General features: G+C 43.6%; 1 protein-coding gene across 3 annotated transcripts in view; it reads left to right on the top strand.

Annotated features, from left to right (window-relative positions):
- LOC128684418 (uncharacterized) overlaps nucleotides 1-25,493 on the top strand; it is a 98,165-nt gene that overhangs the window by 37,400 nt on the left and 35,272 nt on the right. Inside the window, exon 3 of one of the 3 annotated variants that reach the window (XM_070093912.1) lies at nucleotides 13,636-13,779. The gene's annotated coding sequence lies outside the window, so the exon portion shown is untranslated. Of the gene's footprint in view, nucleotides 1-13,524; nucleotides 13,787-25,493 lie in introns of all 3 variants that reach the window. The other 2 variants (XM_070093901.1, XM_070093922.1) reach the window with 2 other exon arrangements.

Below are 25,493 nucleotides of genomic sequence, written 5' to 3'. Positions count from 1 at the left end.
CCATCCTATGGAGAGGGAGCATGGACACCGGGGTCGTCCCACAGTTACTAAAAACAACAGACATAGCCCCACTCCACAAAGGGGGCAGTAAAGCAACAGCAAAGAACTACAGACCGATAGCACTAACATCCCATATCATAAAAATCTTTGAAAGAGTCCTAAGAAGCAAGATCACCACCCATCTAGAAACCCATCAGTTACACAACCCAGGGCAACATGGGTTTAGAACAGGTCGCTCCTGTCTGTCTCAACTATTGGATCACTACGACAAGGTCCTAAATGCACTAGAAGACAAAAAGAATGCAGATATAATATATACAGACTTTGCAAAAGCCTTCGACAAGTGTGACCATGGCGTAATAGCGCACAAAATGCGTGCTAAAGGAATAACAGGAAAAGTCGGTCGATGGATCTATAATTTCCTCACTAACAGAACACAGAGAGTAGTAGTCAACAGAGTAAAGTCCGAGGCAGGCACGGTGAAAAGCTCTGTTCCACAAGGCACAGTACTCGCTCCCATCTTGTTCCTCATCCTCATATCTGACATAGACAAGGATGTCAGCCACAGCACCGTGTTTTCCTTTGCAGATGACACCCGAATCTGCATGACAGTGTCTTCCATTGCAGACACTGCAAGGCTCCAGGCAGATATCAACCAAATCTTTCAGTGGGCTGCAGAAAACAATATGAAGTTCAACGATGAGAAATTTCAATTACTCAGATATGGTAAACACGAGGAAATTAAATCTTGATCAGAGTACAAAACAAATTCTGGCCACAAAATAGAGCGAAACACCAACGTCAAAGACCTGGGAGTGATCATGTCGGAGGATCTCACCTTCAAGGACCATAACATTGTATCGATCGTATCTGCTAGAAAAATGACAGGATGGATAATGAGAACATTCAAAACGAGGGATGCCAAGCCCATGATGACACTCTTCAGGTCACTTGTTCTATCTAGGCTGGAATATTGCTGCACACTAACAGCACCTTTCAAGGCAGGTGAAATTGCTGACCTAGAAAATGTACAGAGAACCTTCACGGCGCGCATAACGGAGATAAAACACCTCAATTACTGGGAGCACTTGAGGTTCCTGAACCTGTATTCCCTGAAACGCAGGCAGGAGAGATACATGATTATATACACCTGGAAAATCCTAGAGGGACTAGTACCGAACTTGCTCACCAAAATCACTCACTACGAAAGCAAAAGACTTGGCAGACGATGCAACATCCCCCCAATGAAAAGCAGGGGTGTCACTAGCACGTTAAGAGACCATACAATAAGTGTCAGGGGCCCGAGACTGTTCAACTGCCTCCCAGCATACATAAGGGGGATTACTAACAGACCCCTGGCAGTCTTCAAGCTGGCACTGGACAAGCACCTAAAGTCGGTTCCTGACCAGCCGGGCTGTGGCTCGTTCGTTGGTTTGCGTGCAGCCTGCAGCAACAGCCTGGTTGATCAGGCTCTGATCCACCAGGAGGCCTGGTCACAGACCGGGCCGCGGGGGCGTTGACCCTCGGAACTCTCTCCAGGTAAACTCCAGTCACTGGGCCTAGGGATCTTCTATATAAAGCACATGGATGGTACAATGATACGCTATACAACACATATAAGGAGATCATCAACTATGCTGACAACACTATGTACATGTGTCACACTATGTACATGTGTCACACTATGTACATGTGTCACACTATGTACATGTGTCACACTATGTACATGTGTCACACTATGTACATGTGTCACACTATGTACATGTGTCACACTATGTACATGTGTCACACTATGTACATGTGTCATACTATGTTTGTACATGTGTCACATTATGTTTGTACATGTGTCACACTATGTTTGTACATGTGTCACACTATGTACATGTGTCCCACTATGTTTGTACATGTGTCACACTATGTACATGTGTCACACTATGTACATGTGTCACACTATGTACATATGTCACACTATGTACATGTGTCACAGGTGTCTCATACCATCCTCATATCAGCTATTAATTCTTTTTACCAGAATTTACAATTCAGTTAAAATCATCCTTGTCTTCGTATCACTTGCCAGACTAACTTATTTTTCTAAAAGTCTGATTGTCACCTATGCAATGTAGTATTACAATCTAATATTAAGTAAGAGATCTATCTAACTATCTAGTCTAAGTTTTCCCAAAATTCCACACATGATATGGCCTCTCAATCCTTAGTAATTTTTTTCTGTGTAATGGTTCCGGAGAGAAGAGAAAGCTGCCTCATTATACGTGGATAACACCAGGTTCTATAAATTACTAGAAGCATTAACAAGAACATTAGTTAGTCTAGCAGTTATTTATATGAAAGTTCATTTAGGTACATGTGCACATACGTTCAATTATCATACATCGTTGCATAGGTGTAAATTACTTACCAGAATAACCCATGAAAGGTCAGACAAAATGGCTTATATCCATTGTTACTATGCTCACAGTGTTCTCTTTACATCATTATCCACACAATGAGTAACTCGTCAGAAATTCCCTAAATGTATAAATCCGTGAGATTAGCTGTATTAGAGGGGTCAAGTGGACTGTATTGAAGAATGACACGTAAACTAAACACTGGATTTGATGTGACTGTCGAAGTCAGGATGATGGATAATGATACACATCACTCAGTATACATATGTATCTGTATGTTTAAGACCCGCATCAGGAGACATTTCTGTGTCCTGTGGAATGGTAAGCCATTTTAAGGTCTTGTTGACACAAAATGCGGCATCCATTAAGCAAAAACATCTCCAGAGAATACTTGATCAGCCTATTGAACCCCTTCTAACATGTAGGCTGTTTCTCGTTTTTATAACAGGTTGTCAGTGTATTCTAGTCCAGTTATCTTGTAAATTTAGGTGGCTTCTCAATAGCACTTTGGGATTACAAGTGGAGGAATACAAACCAAATAAATAAAAGTTAAATCTTAAAAAACAGAGGTGTCTCTGTTTAAATTCTTGGAATAATTAAGGAAATAATCTCCTACACAACTCTTGGAGTATATCTTATACTTTAGTATGCTAATTATACTTAATATGTACATATAAACATATTAATATACTGTACACTTTAATATTCTAAATATGTACCATTAGGTATGTTGATATGAGATTTACTCATTAATACAAGAATAATATTTGTGAGTGCATGTGTGTGTGTGTTCAGTAATGCTCTGTAAGACTCGGTTCGACTTAGGATGTTACTGACAAAAATAAGTCCCTAAATAAGCTAACTTCTCAACCATCAAGGCAATCAAACAGCTTGCTTGAACAATATGAAGACATATTCGCCAAACAGCAGTAATGCTCAAAGCAGTAATAAACAGCTTCAGGAAAGGAACAACGATACAAAAACAGTCCTAATTGGGGACCATCAGCAAATCCTTCCTGAGAGCATAAAACTCCCTTATTACTGAAACTGAGTCCAGCAGTTCCAAATTCCCGACTACGATAGTGCAACAGTGTGTAGATGCTAAAACAATGTATGTCGAGAGTTGAACTCAGTACCAGAGATACAGAGAGTCTCAGCACAACCTCTGTGAACAGAGTTGCACACAATTACGAGATGTATGTTCCAGCTCACCAAAGGAGACATACTCTTGTGAAAACAGTCTAAATAACAGTAACTGAGAAGAATGGTATTCTCTTAGGTAGAGCAAGAAACGAGATGTTTCCTCAACAACAGCAGTGAGAGAGGCTGAAGCAAGACCTGCAGATCCGACGTCAGGTGACTGGTAACAGCTTAGCTCTGACACCAACCCCCTCAAGGAAGGTTCCTTGATGTTGGTGAGGGGCTCTTGATTTAGGGAATTGGATCTGTGCTCCAGTTCCCCGAATTAAGCCTGAATGCCTTCCACATCCCCCCCCCCAGGCGCTGTATAATCCTCCGGGTTTAGCGCTTCCCCCTTGATTATAATAATAATAATCTGACACCAACCGTGAAACAAGCGGGCAGGTGGTTTGCAAGTTCTAGCAGCCAATCAAAACTCTCTGACAGTGAGCACAATGAGAGGTGTAGTTGTTACATCCTGCCTACATACATAAGCTAACAATATAAGTCAAATAATATAAAGCATGAAATTTTCATCTTAGCTATTAATCAAAATAGCAGCAAAATTATATTAAAAGACTATATATTCAAAATAGTTACTGTATCCTTTCTCTGAGGTCGCAATGTTTGGTCAGATAACTAGACACTGCAGTGGTGGGTCATCATATAACTAAGACCAGAGTCAGGAAACACTTGTCCTGTTTGCAGACTAATATAACACAAGAATACACACTGCAGTACTCTTAAATATGCTATAGAAATTATATACACTGTATTAAATATTATGGGAATGCATAGGAAAAATATTAAATCATTATTTAACTACACACAGAAACATTATCAACGTCACCTCAAAGGCTGGTTACTTGCTGCCAAATTCTCCGACTGACACTAATCTAACTTAAATCACCGTCGGACCTCCAGAGCGCTGTTTGCAAGTTAAATTAATAATAAGGATATTTCTCAGAAACTGTTGTGCAGATACACCTGGTCACTGGTGTCCATGCTGTCCCACCTGGAGATACACCTGGTCACTAGTGTCCAATTTGGTGACATCCACAAAAGTATCAAGAAGTAAAGCCGCCAAGACATGCTAACAGTTGTGACTTGATGGCACTGACATTCCTACACCAAAGATGCTGCTAAACTGAAGGAGGATATGATTGAAAAGTTACAAATGGAAGAATGGTCTTTACATTTCGATAGAAAGCGTATTGAGGAACATGAATATCAGGCATTAGCACTTAAATATGAAAGAACAGAAGTAAAACTGGATGCACTGCATTTGAAAGATGGCGAGGCTGAAGGAATGGCAAAAATTATTGATGAATATAACTTATGGAATGCAATGAAGATGATCACTGCTGATACAACAAACGTTAACACAGGGAAAAGAGAGTGGAACTGTTGTCAGACTACAACGAGTGTCCTCAGAGAAGGGGATTAGCAAACCACAATTCATCAGTTGTCAGCATCACGTTTTGGACAGGATTCTCTGTTTAGTAATGGATGAAAATCTTGATGTTAAAACCGGTTCTCCAAACATGGAGTATCCATTTGTATCCCAACTGGTGAAGAATTATGAGGAACTTAAGACACAGTTTGTTAATGGAACAGAAGAGATCCTCCATAACTCAGGATGGAGAGATAATAGGTCTTTGTACCATCTAACACGAGTGTTTAAAGTCGTTGAAGAAAAAAAATCACTTTCCTTTGATTAACTTTCAGAAAATTTCCGACATCAACAATGCCAGGTGGAATTTAAGAGTCATTCTAGTTATTCTTACAGTCATTCTTATACTTTTGAAGATGTGCAATATCATGTCTTACACCTGGACACATTATTGCTTTACTGATCAGATGTACCATGAAGATGACTTCAAGAATTTGTCTGAAATATTGAAACCTTACAAAAAAATTACTGAACTCATTGAAAAATCACTGGAAGCAGGAGCCGGCAGCAGTTAATATACCAAGAAGTAATCAGTGTTGAACGTGCAAAGTTATGCAGGAACTGTATGATGCCTGCACAAACAAAAACAAACTGCAACTTTGGTTTATTCTAAGCAATAAGTAGTAATATATGTACAAACATTTAACAATGATACTGTAAACTGTTTTACATGCAATATGCATACAAGTTACTTGTTTTCGTTATTTATTTTTTCCGTAGAGTACAAACTCTCAGGACTGTAGTGTACAAACTCTCAGAACTGTAGTGTACAAACTCTCAGAACTGTAGTGTACAAACTCTCAGAACTGTAGTGTACAAACTCTCAGGACTGTAGTGTACAAACTCTCAGAACTGTAGTGTACAAACTCTCAGAACTGTAGTGTACAAACTCTCAGAACTGTAGTGTACAAACTCTCAGAACTGTAGTGTACAAACTCTCAGAACTGTAGTGTACAAACTCTCAGAACTGTAGTGTACAAACTCTCAGAACTGTAGTGTACAAACTCTCAGAACTGTAGTGTACAAACTCTCAGAACTGTAGTGTACAAACTCTCAGAACTGTAGCCTACAAACTCTCAGAACTGTAGTGTACAAACTCTCAGAACTGTAGTGTACAAACTCTCAGAACTGTAGTGTACAAACTCTCAGGACTGTAGTGTACAAACTCTCAGAACTGTAGTGTACAAACTCTCAGAACTGTAGTGAACAAACTCTCAGAACTGTAGTGTACAAACTCTCAGAACTGTAGTGTACAAACTCTCAGAACTGTAGTGTACAAACTCTCAGAACTGTAGTGTACAAACTCTCAGAACTGTATTGTACAAACTCTCAGAACTGTAGTGAACAAACTCTCAGAACTGTAGTGTACAAACTCTCAGAACTGTAGTGTACAAACTCTCAGAACTGTAGTGTACAAACTCTCAGAACTGTAGTGTACAAACTCTCAGAACTGTAGTGAACAAACTCTCAGAACTGTAGTGTACAAACTCTCAGAACTGTAGTGTACAAACTCTCAGAACTGTAGTGTACAAACTCTCAGAACTGTAGTGTACAAACTCTCAGAACTGTAGTGTACAAACTCTCAGAACTGTAGTGTACAAACTCTCAGAACTGTAGTGAACAAACTCTCAGAACTGTAGTGTACAAACTCTCAGAACTGTAGTGTACAAACTCTCAGAACTGTAGTGTACAAACTCTCAGAACTGTAGTGTACAAACTCTCAGAACTGTAGTGTACAAACTCTCAGAACTGTAGTGTACAAACTCTCAGAACTGTAGTGTACAAACTCTCAGAACTGTAGTGAACAAACTCTCAGAACTGTAGTGTACAAACTCTCAGAACTGTAGTGTACAAACTCTCAGAACTGTAGTGTACAAACTCTCAGAACTGTAGTGTACAAACTCTCAGAACTGTAGTGTACAAACTCTCAGAACTGTAGTGTACAAACTCTCAGAACTGTAGTGTACAAACTCTCAGAACTGTAGTGTACAAACTCTCAGAACTGTAGTGTACAAACTCTCAGAACTGTAGTGTACAAACTCTCAGAACTGTAGTGTACAAACTCTCAGAACTGTAGTGTACAAACTCTCAGAACTGTAGTGTACAAACTCTCAGAACTGTAGTGTACAAACTCTCAGAACTGTAGTGTACAAACTCTCAGAACTGTAGTGTACAAACTCTCAGAACTGTAGTGTACAAACTCTCAGAACTGTAGTGTACAAACTCTCAGAACTGTAGTGTACAAACTCTCAGAACTGTAGCGTACAAACTCTCAGAGCTGTAGTGTACAAACTCTCAGACCTGTAGTGTACAAACTCTCAGAGCTGTAGTGTACAAACTCTCAGAACTGTAGTGTACAAACTCTCAGAACTGTAGTGTACAAACTCTCAGAACTGTAGTGTACAAACTCTCAGAACTGTAGTGTACAAACTCTCAGAACTGTAGTGTACAAACTCTCAGAACTGTAGTGTACAAACTCTCAGAACTGTAGTGTACAAACTCTCAGAACTGTAGTGTACAAACTCTCAGAACTGTAGTGTACAAACTCTCAGAACTGTAGTGTACAAACTCTCAGAACTGTAGTGTACAAACTCTCAGAACTGTAGTGTACAAACTCTCAGAACTGTAGTGAACAAACTCTCAGAACTGTAGTGTACAAACTCTCAGAACTGTAGTGTACAAACTCTCAGAACTGTAGTGTACAAACTCTCAGAACTGTAGTGTACAAACTCTCAGAACTGTAGTGTACAAACTCTCAGAACTGTAGTGTACAAACTCTCAGAACTGTAGTGTACAAACTCTCAGAACTGTAGTGTACAAACTCTCAGAACTGTAGTGTACAAACTCTCAGAACTGTAGTGAACAAACTCTCAGAACTGTAGTGTACAAACTCTCAGAACTGTAGTGTACAAACTCTCAGAACTGTAGTGTACAAACTCTCAGAACTGTAGTGTACAAACTCTCAGAACTGTAGTGTACAAACTCTCAGAACTGTAGTGTACAAACTCTCAGAACTGTAGTGTACAAACTCTCAGAACTGTAGTGTACAAACTCTCAGAACTGTAGTGTACAAACTCTCAGAACTGTAGTGAACAAACTCTCAGAACTGTAGTGTACAAACTCTCAGAACTGTAGTGTACAAACTCTCAGAACTGTAGTGTACAAACTCTCAGAACTGTAGTGTACAAACTCTCAGAACTGTAGCGTACAAACTCTCAGAGCTGTAGTGTACAAACTCTCAGACCTGTAGTGTACAAACTCTCAGAGCTGTAGTGTACAAACTCTCAGAACTGTAGTGTACAAACTCTCAGAACTGTAGTGTACAAACTCTCAGAACTGTAGTGTACAAACTCTCAGAACTGTAGTGTACAAACTCTCAGAACTGTAGTGTACAAACTCTCAGAACTGTCGTATACAAACTCTCAGAACTGTAGTGTACAAACTCTCAGAACTGTAGTGTACAAACTCTCAGAACTGTAGTGTACAAACTCTCAGAACTGTAGTGTACAAACTCTCAGAACTGTAGTGTACAAACTCTCAGAACTGTCGTATACAAACTCTCAGAACTGTAGTGTACAAACTCTCAGAACTGTAGTGTACAAACTCTCAGAACTGTAGTGTACAAACTCTCAGAACTGTCGTATACAAACTCTCAGAACTGTAGTGTACAAACTCTCAGAACTGTCGTATACAAACTCTCAGAACTGTAGTGTACAAACTCTCAGAACTGTCGTATACAAACTCTCAGAGCTGTAGTGTACAAACTCTCAGAACTGTAGTGTACAAACTCTCAGAACTGTAGTGTACAAACTCTCAGAACTGTAGTGTACAAACTCTCAGAACTGTAGTGTACAAACTCTCAGAACTGTAGTGTACAAACTCTCAGAACTGTCGTATACAAACTCTCAGAGCTGTAGTGTACAAACTCTCAGAACTGTAGCGTACAAACTCTCAGAACTGTCGTATACAAACTCTCAGAACTGTAGTGTACAAACTCTCAGAACTGTAGTGTACAAACTCTCAGAACTGTAGTGTACAAACTCTCAGAACTGTCGTATACAAACTCTCAGAACTGTAGTGTACAAACTCTCAGAACTGTAGTGTACAAACTCTCAGAACTGTAGTGTACAAACTCTCAGAACTGTAGCGTACAAACTCTCAGAACTGTAGTGTACAAACTCTCAGAACTGTGGTGTACAAACTCTCAGAACTGTAGTGTACAAACTCTCAGAACTGTAGTGTACAAACTCTCAGAACTGTAGTGTACAAACTCTCAGAACTGTAGTGTACAAACTCTCAGAACTGTCGTATACAAACTCTCAGAACTGTAGTGTACAAACTCTCAGAGCTGTAGTGTACAAACTCTCAGAACTGTCGTATACAAACTCTCAGAACTGTAGTGTACAAACTCTCAGAACTGTAGTGTACAAACTCTCAGGAGGAAACTACTTTAGCCAAGTATCAGATCAACCAGGCTGTGATGACCGCATGGGCCAGCAGGCCACCAACAGCCTGGTTGAGTACCAGATCAACCAGGCTGTAATGGCCGTGTGGGCCAGCAGGCCACCAACAGCCTGGTTGGACAGACTCTAGGGTTTACCTGGAGTTTACCTGGAGAAAGTTCCGGGGGTCAACGCCCCCCGGCCCGGTCTGTGACCAGGCCTCCTGGTGGATCACAGCCTGATCAACCAGGCTGTTGCTGCTGGCTGCACGCAAACCAACGTACGAGCCACAGCCCGGCTGGTCAGGAACCGACTTTAGGTGCTTGTCCAGTGCCAGCTTGACGACTGCCAGGGGTCTGTTGGTAATCCCCCTTATGTATGCTGGGAGGCAGTTGAACAGTTTCGGACCCCTGACACTTATTGTATGGTCTCTTAACGTGCTAGTGACACCCCTGCTTTTCATTGGGGGGATGTTGCATCGTCTGCCAAGTCTTTTGCTTTCGTTGTGAGTGATTTTCGTGTGCAAGTTCGGTACTAGTCCCTCTAGGATTTTCCAGGTGTATATAATCATGTATCTCTCCCGCCTGCGTTCCAGGGAATACAGGTTCAGGAACCTCAAGCGCTCCCAGTAATTGAGGTGTTTTATCTCCGTTATGCGCGCCGTGAAGGTTCTCTGTACATTTTCTAGGTCAGCAATTTCACCTGCCTTCAAAGGTGCTGTTAGTGTGCAGCAATATTCTAGCCTAGATAGAACAAGTGACCTGAAGAGTGACATCATGGGCTTGGTCTCCCTAGTTTTGAAGGTTCTCATTATCCATCCTGTCATTTTTCTGGCAGATGCGATTGATACAATGTTATGGTCCTTGAAGGTGAGATCCTCCGACATGATCACTCCCAGGTCTTTGACGTTGGTGTTTCGCTCTATTTTGTGGCTAGAATTTGTTTTGTACTCTGATGAAGATTTAATTTCCTCGTGTTTACCATATCTGAGTAATTGAAATTTCTCATCGTTGAACTTCATATTGTTTTCTGCAGCCCACTGAAAGATTTGGTTGATGTCCGCCTGGAGCCTTGCAGTGTCTGCAATGGAAGACACTGTCATGCAGATTCGGGTGTCATCTGCAAAGGAAGACACGGTGCTGTGGCTGACATCCTTGTCTATGTCGGATCTGAGGATGAGGAAGAAGATGGGAGCGAGTACTGTGCCTTGTGGAACAGAGCTTTTCACCGTAGCTGCCTCGGACTTTACTCTGTTGACGACTACTCTCTGTGTTCTGTTAGTGAGGAAATTATAGATCCATCGACCGACTTTTCCTGTTATTCCTTTAGCACGCATTTTGTGCGCTATTACGCCATTGTCACACTTGTCGAAGGCTTTTGCAAAGTCTGTATATATTACATCTGCATTCTTTTTGTCTTCTAGTGCATTTAGGACCTTGTCGTAGTGATCCAATAGTTGAGACAGACAGGAGCGACCTGTTCTAAACCCATGTTGCCCTGGGTTGTGGTGGCCCGGTGGTCTGGTGGCTAAAGCTCCCGCTTCACACACGGAGGGCCCGGGTTCGATTCCCGGCGGGTGGAAATTCCGACACGTTTCCTTACACCTATTGTCCTGTTCACCTAGCAGCAAATAGGTACCTGGGTGTTAGTCGACTGGTGTGGGTCGCATCCTAGGGGACAAGATTAAGGACCCCAATGGAAATAAGTTAGACAGTCCTCGATGACGCACTGACTTTCTTGGGTTATCCTGGGTGGCTAACCCTCCGGGGTTAAAAATCCGAACGAAATCTTATCTTATCTTATCTCTTAACTGATGGGTTTCAAGATGGGTGGTGATCTTGCTTCTTAGGACCCTTTCAAAGATTTTTATGATATGGGTTGTTAGTGCTATTGGTCTGTAGTTCTTTGCTGTTGCTTTACTGCCCCCTTTGTGGAGTGGGGCTATGTCTGTTGTTTTTAGTAACTGTGGGACGACCCCCGTGTCCATGCTCCCTCTCCATAAGATGGAAAAGGCTCGTGATAGGGGCTTCTTGCAGTTCTTGATGAACACGGAGTTCCATGAGTCTGGCCCTGGGGCAGAGTGCATGGGCATGTCATTTATCGCCTGTTCGAAGTCATTTGGCGTCAGGATAACATCGGATAGGCTTGTGTTAATCAAATTTTGTGGCTCTCTCATAAAAAATTCATTTTGATCTTCGACTCTCAGTCTGGTTAGCGGCTTGCTAAAAACTGAGTCATATTCGGACTTGAGTAGCTCACTCATTTCCTTGCTGTCATCTGTGTAGGACCCATCTTGTTTAAGTAGAGGCCCAATACTGGACGTTGTTCCCGACTTTGATTTGGCATAGGAGAAGAAATACTTTGGGTTTCTTTCGATTTCATTTATGGCTTTTAGTTCTTCCCGCGATTCGTGTCTCCTAAAGGATTCTTTTAGCTTAAGTTCGATGCTTGCTATTTCTCTGACCAGTGTCTCCCTACGCATTTCAGATATATTGACCTCTTTTAGCCGCTCTGTTATTCTTTTCCGTCGCCTGTAAAGAGAGCGCCTGTCTCTTTCTATTTTACATCTACTCCTCCTTTTTCTTAGAGGAATAAGCCTTGTGCATACATCGAGTGCCACCGAGTTAATCTGTTCTAGGCATAAGTTGGGGTCTGTGTTGCTTAGTATATCTTCCCAGCTTATATCGGTTAGGACTTGGTTTACTTGGTCCCACTTTATGTTTTTGTTATTGAAGTTGAATTTGGTGAATGCTCCCTCGTGACTAGTCTCATTTTGTCGGTCTGGGGCTCCACGCATACATGTCTGAACCTCAATTATGTTGTGATCTGAGTATATTGTTTTTGATATGGTGATATTTCTTATCAGATCATCATTGTTAGTGAAGATGAGGTCTTAAACTTGGTTACAGGTATGTTACAGGTAGAGTGTGATCCTGGTACAAGATATCAGGGACAGGTTCAGTGGTCCCTTAAACCATCCCTGGCTGTATGACCCTACGGGTTTAGTGCACCCGCGTGATTGCAACAATAACTCTGGCATCAGAATTGTATTGAATTTACTAATTCAAGTTTGGTTTCTGAATTTATCTAATGGATTCATATTATATCTTATGTTGTTCTCTCCTCTCCTTGGATCAAACCTCATTACCTTGTATTCCCAGGTCTTGTGTCACCCATACGGGTTGAGCGCTTCTCCGTGAGTACACTTATGCTTAAAACCGTTCATTAGTCAGGTCCTGTTTGACAGGTTTAGCGCTTGTCCGTGAACGTCACATTACTATACCCCTCATGGGCCGGGTGGGACTCGAACCCATGGCAAGTAAGTGATAAAACTCACAGGCCAGCTGGGCCAGCTGGGCCAGCTGGCTCTAGTAAGATTCATCCAACTAGATATATTTCTATACACCATAGGAAGGTTAGCATGGGCCACCACTATGACCACACAGCCAGGCTCCTGTGTGTGAGTCAGCTGTAAAAACCTACATTTGTGGTCGCAGTGGTAGCCCATGCTAACCTTCCTATGGTGTATAGAAATATACCCATTTGGATGAATCTTACTACAGCCAGCTGGCCCAGCTGGCCTGTGAGTTTTGTCACTTACTTTCCATGGGTTCGAGTCCCACCCGTTCCCTTAGTTGTTTACAGTCGTGTTATTGTAATTTCGTGAGTCCCAGAAGCTTAGCTCAACTAAACTTTAACCATTAATAGTTTAACTTCAAGTTAGAGTAATATACGCCCTCCCTGCTAGTGAGGGGCTCTTGATCCAGGGAAGTGGACCTGTTCTTTCCTTCCTTAAAAATGCCTCTCATTCCCCGGGTATTATATTACCCTCCGAATTTAGCGTTTCCCTCCCCCTCCTTCCCTTGGAATGAACCATAATTAAAACACTCCCAGCGCTGCCCATCCTACCATATATTGCTATGTTTATTATCACTGTGCAACTCCTCGCTAGTCAACCTTATAAAAATAAACTATATTCTTTATTCCGTTGATGGCGAGTGTAGTGCGCTTGCCAGGCTGATATTGTTGTTGCCTTCTACAGGTGGCAGTCAGGCTGAAACCGGAACTTCTGGCCCAACTGGAACGAATAGTGTCGTTCCTGTAACGAAGAGTCTAGTCCCCTGCCCACTTGACGCTGTTGTTGCTTCTGCAGGTAGCGCCCAAACTGAAGGCTGAACACCTGGCAGAGCTGGAGAGGATCCTGGACAACAAACCTGTGCGTCCTCCTGTAGTGTCGACGCTGGCGCAGAGATGACAGGAGCTAGCGGCGCAGGGGGTCGAGGAAGAGAGTGAGGAGGTAGTGTGTAAGTGTGTGAGAGAATTAATGATTATGTGTGAGTGGGAGAGAGGAAGGGAGTGAGAGAGGGGATAGGAGAGGAGAAGGGTGGGCAGCAGGGTCAAACTTTGCTGGGACTCCCTCTGATTGTGTCCATCACGTCACGAATAACTGCATGCACGCAATTGCGCACAAGCACGCTCATGCACACACAGCACATACGCACATAAACACACACACACACACACACACACACATTTTGTTAATGGTTACAACATTTAGAAAGACGTACACTGCAACACACTAATGGCTTGGTGTACACAGACACCTGGGACAGCATTGTGAGCACCTAACATACTTGAGGACCCCAGTAAACTTTGACCCGATGTGTACACCTTACCTTGGCGGTCACTGTGCTCTTCCCTCTAACATATAATGATTGAAATAACTGAAGTTACTCTTCTATGACCCCATACAGGCTTAGGGCTTCTCCATGAATATCTAAAAATATCCTTAATAGCCAGATATAGTTGTAAACTAGATGTAATGGAGTTAGTAGTGACCAGATGGTAAGGTTGATTCTAAACAGCTAGGTGCGCGAGGTGTTAGGTCAAGTGTGTGTGAGTTGGGAGGGAAGTTTGGTGTGTGTGTGTGTGTGTCTGTGGGATTTCTGCTCATAGCATCAATATTTTATACATATTTTATCTATTATCTATTCTGCTTTATCTCTATTATCTATTCTGCTTTTTTTCTATTAATTTTTAATAAGTGTATGAATCTGGTCACATGATTGATGACTGTCACTTAGATAGCACTGCTTTCTTGATTTTATTGATTGGTACTTGCCACTGTACCATTGTACCTCTGTGCCACACTGTACCTCTGTACAACACTGTACCACACCGCACATCTGTACCACATTGTACCATATTGTACCTCTGTACCACACTGTACCACATTGTACCTCTGTACCACACTGCACCGCACTGTCAGTGCTCCGGAGTACATTAAAGTACACATGTAAGTGTGCTCACTCAACCTCCTACAGAACACAGCTACACAGCCAACTGTACATTCATCATCCTGATGAATAACCCACGAACGTCTTTATGTACACACACTACTGTACGTACATGTCTTCGTCATGTACACACACTACTGTACGTACATGTCTTCGTCATGTACACACACTACTGTACGTACATGTCTTCGTCATGTACACACACTACTGTACATATGTCTACCGTCATGTACACACACTACTGAACGTACATATCTTCATGTACACACACTACTGTACGTACATGTCTTCTTCATGTACACACACTACTGTACACATGTCTACCGTCATGTACACACACTACTGTACACATGTCTACCGTCATGTACACACTACTGTACACATGTCTACCGTCATGTACACACACTACTATACACATGTCTACCGTCATGTACACACACTACTGTACACATGTCTACCGTCATGTACACACACTACTGTACACATGTCTTCGTCATGTACACACACTACTGTACACATGTCTACACACACTACTGTACGTACATGTGTTCGTCATGTACACACACTACTGTACACATGTCTACCGTCATGTACACACACTACTGTACACATGTCTACCGTCATGTACACACACTACTGTACACATGTCTACCGTCATGTACACACACTACTGTACACATGTCTACCGTCATGTACACACACTACTGTACACATGTCTTCGTCATGTACACACACTGTCTGTCTACCATCATGTACACACACTACTGTACACATGTCTACATGTACACACACTACTGTACACATGTCTACCGTCATGTACATACTGTACACATGTCTTCGTCATGTACACACACTACTGTACACATGTCTACCGTCATGTACACACACTACTGTACACATGTCTACCGTCATGTACACACACTACTGTACACATACCGTCATGTACACACACTACTGTACACATGTCTACCGTCACACATGTCTACCGTCATGTACACACACTACTGTACATGTCTACCGTCATGTCACACACTACTGTACACATGTCTACCGTCATGTACACACACTACTGTGCACATGTCTACCGTCATGTACACACACTACACACACACTACTGTACACATGTCTACCGTCATGTACACACACTACTGTACACATGTCTACCGTCACGTACACACACTACTGTACACATGTCACTACTGTGCACACTACCGTCATGTACACACACTACTGTACACATGTCTACCGTCATGTACACACACTACTGTGCACATCATGTACACACACTACTGTACACATGTCTACCGTCATGTACACACACTACTGTGCACATGTCTACACATGTACACACACACACACACTACTGTACACATGTCTACCGTCATGTACACACACTACTGTACACATGTCTACCGTCATGTACACACACTACTGTACACATGTCTACCGTCATGTACACACACTACTGTACACATGTCTACCGTCATGTACACACACTACTGTACACATGTCTACCGTCATGTACACACACTACTGTACACATGTCTACCGTCATGTACACACACTACTGTCTGTCTACCGTCATGTACACACAATACTGTACACATGTCTACCGTCATGTACACACACTACTGTACACATCATGTACACACACTACTGTACACATGTCTACACACACTACTGTGCACATGTCTACCGTCATGTACACACACTACTGTACACATGTCTTCGTCATGTACACACACTACTGTACACATGTCTACCGTCATGTACACACATGTCTACCGTCATGTACACACACTACTGTACACATGTCTTCGTCATGTACAGTACACACACTACTGTACACATGTCTACCGTCATATACACACACTACTGTACACATGTCTACCGTCATGTACACACACTACTGTACACATGTCTACCGTCATGTACACACACTACTGTACACCGTCATGTCACACACTACTGTACACATGTCTATCACACACTACTGTACACATGTCTACCGTCATGTACACACACTACTGTGCACATGTCTATGTACACACACTACTGTACCATGTCTTCGTCATGTACACACACTACTGTACACATGTCTACCGTCATGTCTTTCTATGTACACACACTACTGTACGTACATGTCTTCGTCATGTACACACACTACTGTACACACACTATGTACACACACTACTGTGCACATGTCTACCGTCATATACACACACTACTGTACACATGTCTACCGTCATGTACACACTACTGTACCGTCATGTACACACACTACTTCATGTCTACATACTGTACACATGTACATGTACACACACTACTGTACACATGTCTATGTACACACACTACTGTACATGTCTATCATGTACACACACTACTGTACACATGTCATGTACACACACTACTGAACGTGTTCGTCATGTACACACACTACTGTACTGTCATGTACACACACTATGTACACACACTACTGTGCACATGTCTACATGTACACACACTACTGTACACATTCTACCGGCATGTACACACACTACTGTGCACATGTCTACCGTCATGTACACACACTACTGTACACATGTCTACCGGCATGTACACACACTACTGTACACATGTCTACCGTCATGTACACACACTACTGTACACATGTCTACATGTACACACACTACTGTCTGTCTTCGTCATGTACACACACTACTGTCATGTATGTACACACACTACTGTACACATGTCTACCGTCATATACACACACTACTGTACACATGTCTACCGTCATGTACACACACTACTGTACACATGTCTACCGTCGTACATGTACACATGTCTACCGTCATGTACTACTGTACACATGTCTACACACACTACTGTCATGTACACACACTACTGTACACATGTCTTCATGTCACACATGTCTACCGTCATGTACACACACTACTGTACACATGTCTACCGTCATGTACACACACTACTGTACACATGTCTACCGTCATGTACACACACTACTGTACACATGTCTACCGTCATGTACACACACTACTGTACACATGTCTTCGTCATGTACACACACTACTGTACACATGTCTACCGTCATGTACACACACTACTGTACACATGTCTACCGTCATGTACACACATGTCTACCATCATGTACACACACTACTGTACACATGTCTACCGTCATGTACACACACTACTGTACACATGTCTACCGTCATGTACACACACTACTGTACACATGTCTACCGTCATGTACACACACTACTGTACACATGTCTACCGTCATGTACACACACTACTGTACACATGTCTTCGTCATGTACACACACTACTGTACACATGTCTACCGTCATGTACACACACTACTGTACACATGTCTACCGTCATGTACACACACTACTGTACACATGTCTACCGTCATGTACACACACTACTGTACACATGTCTTCGTCATGTACACACACTACTGTACACATGTCTACCGTCATGTACACACACTACTGTACACATGTCTTCGTCATGTACACACACTACTGTACGTACATGTGTTCGTCATGTACACACACTACTGTACACATGTCTACCGTCATATACACACACTACTGTACACATGTCTACCGTCATGTACACACACTACTGTGCACATGTCTACCGTCATGTACACACACTACTGTACACATGTCTACCGTCATGTACACACACTACTGTACACATGTCTACCGTCACTAAGTACAACCCAACTCGTCATAATTCTAAGTTCACATTTGCTGTTGAACGGAAGTTCACTAGTCAATATTCTTGGTATTCTGATCTAGACGAGAACTTTATGGTGCCACACTGCCTATTACAGTGTTCCTTCAATGTTTGAAGGAGTTTCCTAGTATGGGCCAGTAGGCCCATTATACTGCAAAATTACTTTTAAGTTCTTTCAAAAATCGGACTAGCATGGAAAAGCAGGCCTACGGCAGTGCTCCACTATTATTAATTTCTTTTAAGAAACTGCCCAGCATGGGCCAGTAGGCCTACTACAGTCTTATGCTCCCCATGCTGTCTTCGAGACATCTGCCTGGCATGGGTCAATAGGCCTACCTCAACGTTTCACATATCTTATTGCCTATTCTTAGTTTTTTTTTAAGAATCTTCCTAGCATGGGTCAGTAGGCCTACCTCAAGCACTAAACTCTTGTTATTTTTTAAAGGACCGTCATAGCATGAGCCATTAGGCCTACTACAGTGCTTCACTATTTTTATGTTCTTTGAATCCTTGTGATCGAAGGACCTTTCTAGCATGGGCCAGTAGGCCTACTGCACTGCTGTTCTAGCCTTACATTCTTTAATGGGCCTGCCTAGCAAAGGCCAGTAAGCCTATCACATTACAAAGTACTAGACTTTTCTTCTGCATTCCTAACAGCAGAGCAGCTAGGTACGACCGAACAACTACCTATGGCAGAGCAGCTAGCTACGACCGAACAACTACCTATGGCAGAGCAGCTAGCTACGACCGAACAACTACCTATGGCAGAGCAGCTAGCTACGACCGAACAGCTACCTATGGCAGAGCAGCTAGCTACGACCGAACAATTACCAATGGGACAGCAGCTAGCTACGACCGAACAACTACCTATGGCAGAGCAGCTAGCTACGACCGAACAACTACCTATGGCAGAGCAGCTAGCTACGACCGAACAACTACCTATGGCAGAGCAGCTAGCTACGACCGAACAACTACCTATGGCAGAGCAGCTAGCTACGACCGAACAACTACCTATGGCAGAGCAGCTAGCTACGACCGAACAACTACCTATGGCAGAGCAGCTAGCTACAACCGAACAACTACCTATGGCAGAGCAACTAGCTACGACCGAACAACTACCTATGGCAGAGCAGCTAGCTACGACCGAACAACTACCTATGGCAGAGCAGCTAGCTACGACCGAACAACTACCTATGGCAGAGCAGCTAGTTACGACCGAACAACTACCTATGGCAGAGCAGCTAGCTACGACCGAACAACTACCTATGGCACAGCAGCTAGCTACGACCGAACAACTACCTATGGCACAGCAGCTAGCTACGACCGAACAACTACCTATGGCAGAGCAGCTAGCTACGACCGAACAACTACCTATGGCAGAGCAGCTAGCTACGACTGAACAACTACCTATGGCAGAGCAGCTAGCTACGACAAAGAAGCTAGCTATGACAGAACAGTTAGCTATGGCAGGGCAGCTAGCAATGAGAGAACAGCTAACTATGGCACAGCAGCTAGGTATGGCAGAGTAGCTAGCTATGACAGAACAGCTAGCTATGACAGAACAAATAGCTACGGCAGAGCAGCTAGCTATGACATAATAGCTAGCTATGTCAGAGTAGCTAGCTATGACAGAACAGCTAGCTATGACAGAACAGCTAGCTATGACAGAGCAACTAGCTATGACAGAACAGCTAGCTATGGCGGAGCAGCTAGCTATGACAGAGCAGCTAGCTATGGCAGAGCAGCTAGCTATGACAGAACAGCTAGCTATGGCAGAGCAACTAGCTTTAGCAGAGCGGCTAGCTATGACAGAACAGCTAGCTGTGGCAGAGCAGCTAGCTATGACAGAACAGCTAGCTATGGCAGAGCAGCTAACTATGACAGAACAGCCAGCTATGACAGAACAGCTAGCTATGACAGAACAGCTAGCTATGGCAGAGCAGGTAGCTATGGCAAAGCAGCTAGCTATGGCAGAGCAGCTAGCTATGGCAGAGCAGCTAGCTATGACAGAGCAGCTAGCTATGACAGAGCAGCTAGCTATGGCAGAGCGGCTAGCTATGGCAGAGCAGCTATCTATGGCAGAGCAGCTAGCTATGACAGAACAGCTAGCTATGGCAGAGCTAGCTATGGCAGAGGAGCTAGCTATGACAAAACAGCTAGCTATGACAGAACAACTAGCTCCATTTCTTAGGATCAAATAAAGGGTCCAAGTCGGACCGAAACGTCGTCGTAAGCTTCTCTCTTTTATGTACCGGTTATTTGTGTATCGTGGTAGATGAAAGTGGCGATGTCTTCCCCTGGAGTTTTATATGCCCGAGGTAAACAAAAATTAATATATTATTAGACTCAGACAATGGTAAACTTTATTATTGTGGTAAAGAATAAATAAAATATTCGATAGTGTATTAGTGGTGATGGTGAAGGATGTTGGTGGTGGTGTATTAGTGGTGATGGTGAAGGATGTTGGTGGTGGTGTATTAGTAGTGATGGTGAAGGATGTTGGTGGTGGTGTATTAGTGGTGATGGTGAAGGATGTTGGTGGTGGTGTATTAGTGGTGATGGTGAAGGATGTTGGTGGTGGTGTATTAGTGGTGATGGTGAAGGATGTTGGTGGTGGTGTATTAGTGGTGATGGTGAAGGATGTTGGTGGTGGTGTATTAGTGGTGATGGTGAAGGATGTTGGTGGTGGTGTATTAGTGGTGATGGTGAAGGATGTTGGTGGTGGTGTATTAGTGGTGATGGTGAAGGATGTTGGTGGTGCTGTATTAGTTGATGGTGAAGGATGTTGGTGGTGGTGTATTAGTGGTGATGGTGAAGGATGTTGGTGGTGGTGTATTAGTGGTGATGGTGAAGGATGTTGGTGGTGGTGTATTAGTGGTGATGGTGAAGGATGTTGGTGGTGGTGTATTAGTGGTGATGGTGAAGGATGTTGGTGGTGGTGTATTGGTGGTGATGGTGAAGGATGTTGGTGGTGCTGTATTAGTGGTGATGGTGAAGGATGTTGGTGGTGGTGTATTAGTGGTGATGGTGAAGGATGTTGGTGGTGGTGTATTAGTGGTGATGGTGAAGGATGTTGGTGGTGGTGTATTAGTGGTGGTGATGGTGAAGGATGTTGGTGGTGGTGTATTAGTGGTGATGGTGAAGGATGTTGGTGGTGGTGTATTAGTGGTGATGGTGAAGGATGTTGGTGGTGGTGTATTAGTGGTGATGGTGAAGGATGTTGGTGGTGGTGTATTAGTGGTGATGGTGAAGGATGTTGGTGGTGGTGTATTAGTAGTGATGGTGAAGGATGTTGGTGGTGGTGTATTAGTGGTGATGGTGAAGGATGTTGGTGGTGGTGTATTAGTGGTGATGGTGAAGGATGTTGGTGGTGGTGTATTGGTGGTGAGGTGGTGATGGTGAAGGATGTTGGTGGTGGTGTATTAGTGGTGATGGTGAAGGATGTTGGTGGTGGTGTATTAGTGGTGATGGTGAAGGATGTTGGTGGTGGTGTATTAGTGGTGATGGTGAAGGATGTTGGTGGTGGTGTATTAGTGGTGATGGTGAAGGATGTTGGTGGTGGTGTATTAGTGGTGATGGTGAAGGATGTTGGTGGTGGTGTATTAGTGGTGATGGTGAAGGATGTTGGTGGTGGTGTATTAGTGGTGATGGTGAAGGATGTTGGTGGTGGTGTATTAGTGGTGATGGTGAAGGATGTTGGTGGTGGTGTATTAGTGGTGATGGTGAAGGATGTTGGTGGTGGTGTATTAGTGGTGATGGTGAAGGATGTTGGTGGTGGTGTATTAGTGGTGATGGTGAAGGATGTTGGTGGTGGTGTATTAGTGGTGATGGTGAAGGATGTTGGTGGTGGTGTATTAGTGGTGATGGTGAAGGATGTTGGTGGTGGTGTATTAGTGGTGATGGTGAAGGATGTTGGTGGTGGTGTATTAGTGGTGATGGTGAAGGATGTTGGTGGTGGTGTATTAGTGGTGATGGTGAAGGATGTTGGTGGTGGTGTATTAGTGGTGATGGTGAAGGATGTTGGTGGTGGTGTATTAGTGGTGATGGTGAAGGATGTTGGTGGTGGTGTATTAGTGGTGATGGTGAAGGATGTTGGTGGTGGTGTATTAGTGGTGATGGTGAAGGATGTTGGTGGTGGTGTATTAGTGGTGATGGTGAAGGATGTTGGTGGTGGTGTATTAGTGGTGATGGTGAAGGATGTTGGTGGTGGTGTATTAGTGGTGATGGTGAAGGATGTTGGTGGTGGTGTATTAGTGGTGATGGTGAAGGATGTTGGTGGTGGTGTATTAGTGGTGATGGTGAAGGATGTTGGTGGTGGTGTATTAGTGGTGATGGTGAAGGATGTTGGTGGTGGTGTATTAGTGGTGATGGTGAAGGATGTTGGTGGTGGTGTATTAGTGGTGATGGTGAAGGATGTTGGTGGTGGTGTATTAGTGGTGATGGTGAAGGATGTTGGTGGTGGTGTATTAGTGGTGATGGTGAAGGATGTTGGTGGTGGTGTATTAGTGTGATGGTGAAGGATGTTGTGGTGGTGTATGGTGAAGTGGTGGTGGTGTATGTGTGATGGTGAAGGATGTTGGTGGTGGTGTATTAGTGGTGATGGTGAAGGATGTTGGTGGTGGTGTATTAGTGGTGATGGTGAAGGATGTTGGTGGTGGTGTATTAGTGGTGATGGTGAAGGATGTTGGTGGTGGTGTATTAGTGGTGATGGTGAAGGATGTTGGTGGTGGTGTATTAGTGGTGATGGTGAAGGATGTTGGTGGTGGTGTATTAGTGGTGATGGTGAAGGATGTTGGTGGTGGTGTATTAGTGGTGATGGTGAAGGATGTTGGTGGTGGTGTATTAGTGGTGATGGTGAAGGATGTTGGTGGTGGTGTATTAGTGGTGATGGTGAAGGATGTTGGTGGTGGTGTATTAGTGGTGATGGTGAAGGATGTTGGTGGTGGTGTATTAGTAGTGATGGTGAAGGATGTTGGTGGTGGTGTATTAGTGGTGATGGTGAAGGATGTTGGTGGTGGTGTATTAGTGGTGATGGTGAAGGATGTTGGTGGTGGTGTATTAGTGGTGATGGTGAAGGATGTTGGTGGTGGTGTATTAGTGGTGATGGTGAAGGATGTTGGTGGTGGTGTATTAGTGGTGATGGTGAAGGATGTTGGTGGTGGTGTATTAGTGGTGATGGTGAAAGATTGTTATGACCATACCTGACCACACATGACCATCCATGACAATACCTGACCATACATGACCATACATGACAATACCTGACCACACATGACCATCCATGACAATACCTGACCACACATGACCATCCATGACAATACCTGACCATACATGACCATACATGACAATACCTGACCACACATGACCATCCATGACCATACCTGACCACACATGACCATCCATGACCATACCTGACCACACATGACCATCCATGACAATACCTGACCACACATGACCATCCATGACAATACCTGACCACACATGACCATCCATGACCATACCTGACCACACATGACCATCCATGACCATACCTGACCACACATGACCATCCATGACCATACCTGACCACACATGACCATCCATGACCATACCTGACCACACATGACCATCCATGACCATACCTGACCACACATGACCATCCATGACCATACCTGACCACACATGACCATCCATGACCATACCTGACCACACATGACCATCCATGACCATACCTGACCACACATGACCATCCATGACCATACCTGACCACACATGACCATCCATGACCATACCTGACCATCCATGACCATACCTGACCACACATGACCATCCATGACCATACCTGACCATACATGACCATACCTGACCATACATGACCATCCATGACCATACCTGACCACACATGACCATCCATGACCATACCTGACCATACATGACCATACCTGACCATACATGACCATCCATGACCATACCTGACCACACATGACCATCCATGACCATACCTGACCACACATGACCATCCATGACCATACCTGACCATCCATGACCATACCTGACCACACATGACCATCCATGACCATACCTGACCATACATGACCATACCTGACCATACATGACCATCCATGACCATACCTGACCACACATGACCATCCATGACCATACCTGACCATACATGACCATACCTGACCATACATGACCATCCATGACCATACCTGACCACACATGACCATCCATGACCATACCTGACCACACATGACCATCCATGACCATACCTGACCATCCATGACCATACCTGACCACACATGATCATCCATGACCATACCTGACCATACATGACCATACCTGACCATACATGACCATCCATGACCATACCTGACCACACATGACCATCCATGACCATACCTGACCATACATGACCATCCATGACCATACCTGACCACACATGACCATCCATGACCATACCTGACCATACATGACCATCCATGACCATACCTGACCACACATGACCATCCATGACCATACCTGACCATACATGACCATCCATGACCATACCTGACCACACATGACCATCCATGACCATACCTGACCATACATGACCATACATGACAATACCTGACCACACATGACCATCCATGACCATACCTGACCATACATGACCATCCATGACCATACCTGACCACACATGACCATCCATGACCATACCTGACCATACATGACCATACATGACAATACCTGACTATACATTCAGATCATAAGCAACTGCTACAATGAACCTCCAGTCTGACCTACCCTCAGGACCTCACCGGCCATGTTCATCTACCCTGTGACCTGATCTCACATAACAATCTCACGATGGTTCCTCTAATACACTGCATTCTGATCATCTAGGTCATTGGTGTCAGTCTGACCCAGCTTGTGTCAGTCATTGTTGTCAGTCTGACCTAGCTCGTGTCAGTCATTGTTGTCAGTCTGACCCAGCTTG

The sequence above is a fragment of the Cherax quadricarinatus genome, chromosome 4 (assembly GCF_038502225.1).
Source record: "Cherax quadricarinatus isolate ZL_2023a chromosome 4, ASM3850222v1, whole genome shotgun sequence".
Classification (NCBI taxonomy): domain Eukaryota; kingdom Metazoa; phylum Arthropoda; class Malacostraca; order Decapoda; family Parastacidae; genus Cherax; species Cherax quadricarinatus.
This window is presented reverse-complemented; position numbering and strand designations above follow the sequence as displayed.